Raw genomic sequence first — 8,557 nt, 5'->3', positions numbered from 1 at the left:
GAGCAGCGCCCGGGAGAGGTGACCTAGACCACGTGAGGGGGACAGCGATTTAAATCACCTTGCTGATGCGCTCCTGGCTCAGGGGGACGCTGCACCTGTGCATGTGTCACTGCTTGGCTTCTGACAAATAAACTACTCCTCCGAGTGCGCTCCCACATCTTGTACTGAGACGCTAACAATAAACTTTGACCTGTTTTCATAGTCTTTGCCTCCTTGAATCTTTTTTTTTTTTTTTTTTTTTTTGGTCTTTTGTCTTTTTTGGGCTACACTGGCAGCATCTGGAGGTTCCCGGGCTAGGGGGCAAATCGGAGCTACAGCTGCCGGCCTACATCACAGCCACAGCAACATGGCATCCGAGCCACATCCGCGATCTACATCACAGCTCACGGCAACGCCAGATCCTAACCCACTGAGCGGGGCCAGGGATTGAACCCTCGTCCTCACGGATACTAGTTGGGTTCGTTACCACTGAGCCATGACGGGAACTCCCCTTGAATCATTCTTGCTTTCAACAGGGGGCAAGAAATCGGGGCAATTCTAGTCTCTAGCTCGCCTAGTGGCTAGGATGCCTGGTTCTCATCCAGGCTGCCCAGGTTCAATTCCTGAGCAGAGAATTAAGACCTCGTTCCATGCCGTCACTCACTGCTGTCTCTCCGAGATTAATCCAGGCACCTGACTCCTGGCTGAAGCAAGTGCAAATTCTCTTTGGAGCGAAGCATCCTCTATTTAGAACTCTCTGGGTTTCCAGCTTCAATTCAATAATATATCAATTTACAAAACACAGGCACACACCGAGTGAGAACTGAAATAATGCACAAGAAAGGTAAGCCTAACCCCGCCCCACACGGAGGACTGCAGGTAGTTGCTATCAGTTCTTAGAATATAAAACCACCAAGTTTCAAACTTTTAGAAATATAAAATACGGGATAAAACCAGTGAGCAGGGAACAAGAGAGCAGGCAAATTGGTCAGGTTGATTAAAATCAAATTAATTAGAACACGTAGCCTTTAAATATACAATTTTTAAAAATTAAATTCTCACTGCAGAGGGCCTTAAACAGCGGATTAGACAAAAAAGAGAATTAGCTGGAGGGCAGAGCTGGGAGAGAAATATGAAGAAATCGCTCAGAACACGGCACAGGGGCATGGAAAACACGGAAAAGAGCAGGTCTGACCTGAGTCCCCGAGGGCCGGGTCAGAGGAGAAGTGGCCAATGAAGAGATGACGGCTGAGAATTTTCCAGAAATGGTACAAGTTATGAATCTACACGCATAGAAATCACAACACGTATCAAGCAGGGTAAATAAAGCTAATCTAAACCTAGATACGTTTTCACAAGACTGCAATGTTCAGACACCTGCTCTGAGCTCCTGGGGCCCCTGCATTCACCACGTTGCTCCCTTGGTCAAAGCCAGTTCCCCTGGATTCACAGCCTGGCAGGACTCGGACTCAGGGACTTGCAGGGGCCCCTCTGCTGCTCCCCCAGCCCTGTCCTTTGTCCACCCTCCCCAGCTTCGTGGGCCAGATGGCTGGCCCTTACCACCCCCTGAGCCGGGTAGGGTTGACCCAGCATCACTGCCCAGCCCCAGACCTGGCTGGACCCACTCCTGCTGCCTCTCTGTCTTCAGCCTCCGGAGGCCTGGGTCCAAGTCCTGCCCCTGAGCCTGTGTGGTCCTGGCCAAGCCCCTTGCCCTCTCTGAGCCTCAGCTTTTTCCTCCTGAAGCTGGAATGAGACTCCCTGCCCCACCTGCAGGAAAGGCCGAGGTGGCGGCAGGGTGTGGCCCACCCCAAGGGAGATTTGGATTCTTTGGTGGGGGGAGGAAGGAGGCGGCTTCCCTGAGCCCTCCCTTGGGGCCTAAAACATCTCCCTTCCTGCCTGGAGTCAGTCTCATGGGCTGGGGCTCGGCTGTCGGCTGTCGGGGGGGAAGGTTTGGCCTGGATCTCCTGGGGTTACCCCCGCCGGCCCTGCCACTGTGGGACCTTGGGTGAATCGCTTCACCTCTCTGAAGCAGAAATAAGCATAATCACTGCTGCAAAGCCTGTTCTCAGGGTGGACGGGCTGCCAGATTCATAGCGGGAGCTCAGCCCGGTAGATCTCGTTTGACTTCTTGGCTTCCTTAGCGTGTGTACCGGGGTAGTGGTTGTTTTCAACACAGTGGGACCATCTTGCAAAGCTCAGATGCTGTGTGGCAGCTTGTGGGGGCTGCCCAAGGATCCCCCCCAGCTCCTTCTTCTGGGGTCCCCCGTCGAAAGGCAGCATCGAGACCAAGCAAGATGATGAGACTCCTGGGCACGGGGCGTCCTCCCGCCTCCTTGGTTTGGGAGGGCGAATGTGTCCCCAGCATGTCCCATCTTGCCAAGTGGCTTCTCCAAAGGCCCAGCTGCCCTGCCAAAGGCTAGACACAGCCCCGGCCAGGCCTCCCGGGGACAGTGCCTGTCCGGGATGCAGGCCTGTGGCTGGCCGATGACCAACGGCCTCGATGGGGGCCCGGGTCCTTAACCACCATTGATGAAAAAAAATGAATCCATAGTCGATCTAAGAAAGAAATGGAAAAGTTCATTCGAGCCACCGTGAGGATGACAACCCGGGAAACAGTCTTTCAAACAGCTCCGAGGACTGTCCTGCCCTTTAGAGGCCAAGGCACAGTAACACCAGCTTTCGAGACGAAGGGTTATAGGTCCAATGGCTTGACACAACCCAGATCTCCGTGTGCAAAGCAAGTCGTCGGTCACGGGTCATCGGTGGCCTCTTACACGATCAAGGAGGAAGGTTATCGCCGAAGGAGCCGTGGGCCCTGGAGGAGATTAAGAAGGAATGTTACCTCCCAAGGAGCGTGGTTAATGCAGAAGCAGGATACTCGCAAAGCGGGAGAGGAGGCCCAGACGGGAAAAGAAAAATTTCACGTTTAAACGGTTCTCATCTTGCCATAACACGTGAACTTCATCTCATCACCAAAAAACTGCATCCCCGTCCTCTGCCATCAGCGGAGCCCCGGCTTGGCCGTTTCGTTACGGCTCTCGGCCCCTGAGCACCCACCTCGGGGCTGGCGTGGCTCCAAGTCCTTCCAGGCCTCCACTCACCGAGCAAATGAGTCTCCGGGAGGTGAAAATGGAGACCACACACGGGGAGGAGGTATGACACCCTGACGGCTTCGCCCTTGCTGAGCCTCGTGGGATGGGGCTGGAAGCCTGCCTGCAGGTTGCAGGTGAGGAAGAGAGGTGGGGGCCGCAGCCAGAGAAGGCTGGCAGCTGGGGCTGAGTTGGACCTTGGGGGTGCCTGGACCCCAAGGGCTCTGGAAACGCCAAGCGCAGACTTTCATGCTGACCTTGTTTTGTGCAGCTGGACACACACCCAGCAGGATCAGGACAGCATTTCTCATTAGGAAATTCCCATCAAAGGGCGAGGCCAGTGTGCGTGGAGAGTGGGGGGTGCACACCTGCAGCCCGAGCTCGGAACCCACTTCGTCTTTGTGGGAGGCCTCGGGCTGGGCCCACAGCTCACCAACAGGATTATCGCTGTCTCACCAACAGGCAGAGTCAGGCTGCTCCTGGGCGAATCTGACTTTCTCTGCCTACCCAACTCTAAGCTGCTCTGACCTGTTATTTGAAGTAAAACAAAACTATCAGGAGGGGAGTTCCAGTTGTGGCTCAGGGGGTTAAGAACCTGTCTAGTATCCATGAGGATGTGAGTTCAATCCCTGGCCTCATCCAGAGAGTTAAAGGTTCTGGCATGGCCGTGAGCGATGGTGTAGGTCACAGATGAAGCCTGGACCTGCTGTGGCTGTGGCTGTGGCAGGCAGCTACAACTCCAATTAGACCCTAAGCCTGGGAACATCCATATGCCACTGGAGCAGCTCTAAAAAGGGGGAAAAAATACAAAAAAAAAAAAAAAAAAAATCAGGAGATAGGAAAATCCCCTAATCAACTTAAAAATCATTCCCCAGAGGAGTTCCCGTCATAGTTCAGTAGAAACGAATCTGGCTAGTATCCACAGGGACACGGGTTCCATCCCTGGCCTCACTAAGTGGGTTAAGGATCCAGCACTGCCATGAGCTGTGGTGTAGGTTGCAGATGAGGCTCAGATCTGGCATTGCTGTGGCTCCAATTCAACCCCTAGCCTGGGAATTGCCATATGCTGTGGGCGTGGCCCTAAAAAGCAAAAAAAAAAAAAAAAAAATTTCCTCAGAAAAGCGGGATAAAGGACAGTGCTGCTCAGAATGTGCCAACCATTTAGGAACCAAAGGAGGGCTTTAAATTGTTCCTTGAATCATGGGTACACGTGGGAGGGGTGACAGGCGTTCCTTGCACTCAGGCAGCATTGAGAGGCAGGCTCCCTGGACCTGAATCTGTCCCTGGGGACCCCTGGGGGGCACAGAGAGAGAGGAGGGGCAGAAAGGCCAGAGGAGGAAGGCGCTAGAGGTCACGGCCGACACCGCACACCCTCCACCCCCAGTCCCCTGCCTTGGGCTTGCCTGGGTGTAGCCTCGTTTAGCTATTAATCCTCCAGGAGACTGTGGGCCGTTCAAAACTTGCTTCCTCATCCTCAAACTAGAAATAATACTCATCCTTCCCTCCCAGGTTCAGGGTGAAGTTCCGGTCACCTGGGGGCCAGGGCAGGGAGGGCCCCACGGAGGCGGACTGGGTGACCCCATCAGCCAGCAGGACTCGTGTTCCTAGGCCCTCCCAGGACACTCAGCCCTCCTTAACCAAATTATCTGGGCATCTGGCTCCAGTTCTGGCAGATTCCCTTGCTGCTCCACCCTCTCCAAATGGACAAGAACAGCAGATTAAATACCAATTATGTGCCTATGATCCATGGCTGGGTTCCCCTGGCCTGATGCGGTATTTTTCTAAATGAGAGGAAGAAATCAAAAAGGCAGACTCCTGCCATTTCCAAAGGGCCTTAGGTGTTCTGGGTGAGCTCTAGAGAGATTCCCTCACCTCCCCACCAGCCCCAGCCCTGTCCCTGCCTCCTCCAGGGGGCCCCAGAAATATCTCAGCTTCAGCCACTCTGAAGCATGTCTCCTCTCAGGTGGGTTTGTCTTTGGGCTTTGGGCTTTGAGCCCCTGTCCTCCAAGTCCCTGTCCTCCAGCCTGGGCTAGTCAGGAAAAATGGACCAGAGTCACAGCCTCTCTGGATGCAGGATGCTCTAAGAAGTGTAAAGTCAGCCTCTAAATGCATAGGCTCGGCACTGTCATCTCCATCACCACTATCACCATGACAACCACCATCACCATCATCTCCATCACCACCATCACCATGACAACCATCATCACCATGAGCATCATCAGCATTATCATCACCATTCTCCCCATCATCACCATCCTCTTTCAAAACAGCCTTGGAGCCGGATCTGCCTGGATTCAAGTTCCAGCTCTGCTATGTGAGTACTGTCTGTGTGCTTTGGGCAAATCCTCTGGCTCCTGAACCTCAGTCTCCTCCCCTGAAGATGAGGGATGATGGTGAACAATAGTCTGGGTGAGTTTTAAATAGGAAAGTGGCATGTGGCCTGGGCAGTGCCAGCCACACTGCAGGGCTCAGCAAATGGGGTTGATTTCAGGGTAGCAGCTGCCCAGCCCCTGCTTCATCGCACATGCATGGTCCTTCAGTTTTAAGAAAAATTTTACGAAGGGTCACAAGAGTTGAAATAAGAAAAGTAAACTGTAAGCGTTCACAAACAACAGTAGTGACAAGAACATACATCTTTAATAAATGGTGTTGAGTCAATGGGCTCTCCATAAGGATAAGTGAATTTCTACATTATTCCCCAGGTCACGGAGCAGGACCCTATGGGTTTCCCAGGACAGATGCACTCCCTGCCGCCCTTGTCCTCTGCCTGCCTCTTGTCTGTAGAAAAACTCAAAGAATACATTCAAATCAGAAAAATGAAAAACTACAGAGGCAAAGGAAAATAAAGACAAAATAATAATAGCGTAGAAATTAAACAAAGTCAAGGACATTTAGTTCCTCCTCAAGGATAATAGAAAATATTCTGAGTCATAGCCTTTGAGCTATCTTACAGATACTAAAACCCTCACCAGGTAGAAGAAGTTAACTATGTGATGACCAGACTGCAGCCATACATAAGCGGCTCCATTTTACACAATTCAGGGAAATGAGCTTAAGGAAAAGGGAACAAACCAGCCTTGGAACTGAAGATGAACTGCACTTAAAACAATCAAGCTGAGGCTGATCACACCACCCATGGCCAATTTCAAGATGACTCGACTCTGCCAGGGCTGACTGTGCTGTTCGGCATATAGCCGCCCCCCTGCCCTGCCTCAGCACCCCTGAAATTCTCCTTTAAAAACTCTTGCCCTGGAGTTCCCGTCACAGCTCAGCGATAACAAACCCAACTAATATCCGTGAGGACGTGGGTTCGGTCCCTGGCCTAGCTTGGTGGGTTAAGGATCTGGTGTTGCTGTGAGCTATGGTGTAGGTCGCAGATGCTGGATCCCTGCATTGCTGTGGCTGTGGCTGTGGCTGTGGCTGGCAGCTGTAGCTCTGATTCGACCCCTAGCCTGGGAACTTCCGTATGCCTCAGGTTTGGATGTAAAAAGACAAAACAAACAAACCAACAAAACCCAAAACACCAACAACAGCAAAACTCTTGCCCCTGAAGCATTCCCTGCCATAGACTCTACTCACATTTTCTTAGCTCAGTTTCCTAAGGCAATAGAAATAAGAGCAAAAATAAACAATTGGGACCTAATCAAACTTATAAACTTGAGCACAGGCAAAGAAATCATAAACGAAACCAAAAGACAACCTATGGACTGGGAGAAAATATTTGCAAAGGATGTGACCAACAAAATATGCAAAATATATTTCCAAAATATGCAAATATCTCATATAATTCAGTAACAACAACAACAACAAAAAAAAAACAATTGAAAAATGGGCAGAAGGAGTTCCCGTCGTGGCACAGAGGTTGGCAAATCCTACTAGGAACCATGAGGTTGCGGGTTCAGTCCCTGCCCTTACTCAGTGGGTTAAGGATCCGGCGTTGCCGTGAGCTGTGGTGTAGGTTGCAGACACGGCTTGGATCCAGCGTTGCTGTGGCTCCGGCATAGGCTGGCGGCTACAGCTCCAATTAGACCCCTAGCCAGGGAACCTCCATATGCCGCGGGAGCGGCCCAAAGAAATAGCAAAAAGACAAAAAAAAAAAAAGATCTACAAATAATAAATGCTGGCAAGGGCGTGGAGAAAAGGAGAACCCTCCTACACGGAGAAGGTAAACTGGTGCAGCCACTATGGAAAACAGTATGGAGGGTCCTCAAAAAACTAAAAACAGAGTCGCCATATGATGTAGCAATTCCATTGCTGGGCATATATCCAGTCAAAACTCGAATTCAAAGAGACACATGCACTCCCCTGTTCATAGCAGCACTATCTACACCAGTCAAGGCATGTAAACAACCTAAATGTCCATTGACAGATGAATGGATAAAGAAGATGTGGTCTAAAGATAGACAATGGAGTACCACTCGGTCCTGAAAAAGAATGAAATAATGCCATTTGCAGCAACATGGATGGACCTAGAGATTATCATACTAAATGAAGTCAGAAAGAGAAAGAAAAATACCATATACTATCACTTATATGTGGAGTGTACAAATGAACATATCTATGAAACAAAAACAGACTCACAGACATACAGGAGAGATTTGCGGTGGTCAAGGTGAAGGGGAGGTGGGGGAGGGAATGATTGGGAGTTTGGGATTAGCAGAGGCAAACTATTACACATGGGATGGGTAAACAAAAAGGTCCTACTGTGTGTAGCACAGGGAACTAGATCCAATCTCCTGGGATAGGCCATAATGGAAAAGAATATGAAAATTAATATATATGTATAACTGAGTGATTTTGTTGTACAGCAGACATTAGCACAATATTGTTAACTATACCTGAATAAAATTTAAAAAGCAAACAAACGGAAATGTCTTACCCCCTGATCAACAATGGGAAGTTGGTTCTTTGGGACATGAGTCTGCCTCCTCGCCAAGACTGCCAGCTTCCACAATAAAGCATCTTACCCAACACTTGTCTCTCAGTATTGGATTCTCGAGCAACGAGCAGCCAAATCTGAATTCAGTGACATTAACATCAAACATAAATATCAATTCCCTGTGTATGAAGAATCAAACAATCAGAAAAGGCAAAAACAAAGCTTCTAGAAGAAAACAAGGGGATATCTTCATTGGGTTATGCAAAAGTTTCTTAAAGAGGACACACAAACACCAACCATAAAGAAAACGATTAGGAGTTCCCATTGCGGCACAGCGGAAATTAATCCAACTAGGAACCATGAGGTTGTGGGTTCGACCCCTGGCCTCACTCAGTGGGTTAAGGATCCAGCGTTGCTGTGAGCTGTGGTGTAGGCTACAGCTCCGATTAGACTCCTAGCCTGGGAACCTCCATATGCCTCAGGTGCAGCCCATGAAAAGACAAAAACAAGAGAAGAAGAAGAAGGAGGAGGAGGAGGAGAGGGAGGAGAGGGAGGAGAAGGAGGAGGAGAAGAAGGAGAAGAAGGGGGAGAAGAAGAAGGAGAAGGAGGA

General features: G+C 50.2%; 1 long non-coding RNA gene across 1 annotated transcript; it reads right to left on the bottom strand.

The window, feature by feature from the left end:
- On the bottom strand, positions 705-8,369 carry LOC102166296. The gene is made up of 2 exons (XR_002343866.1): positions 7,948-8,369; positions 705-2,794 (listed from the first exon to the last, which is right to left on the bottom strand). It is a non-coding gene; the product is annotated as an uncharacterized LOC102166296 (long non-coding RNA).

The sequence above is a fragment of the Sus scrofa genome, chromosome 5 (assembly GCF_000003025.6).
Source record: "Sus scrofa isolate TJ Tabasco breed Duroc chromosome 5, Sscrofa11.1, whole genome shotgun sequence".
Classification (NCBI taxonomy): domain Eukaryota; kingdom Metazoa; phylum Chordata; class Mammalia; order Artiodactyla; family Suidae; genus Sus; species Sus scrofa.
This window is presented reverse-complemented; position numbering and strand designations above follow the sequence as displayed.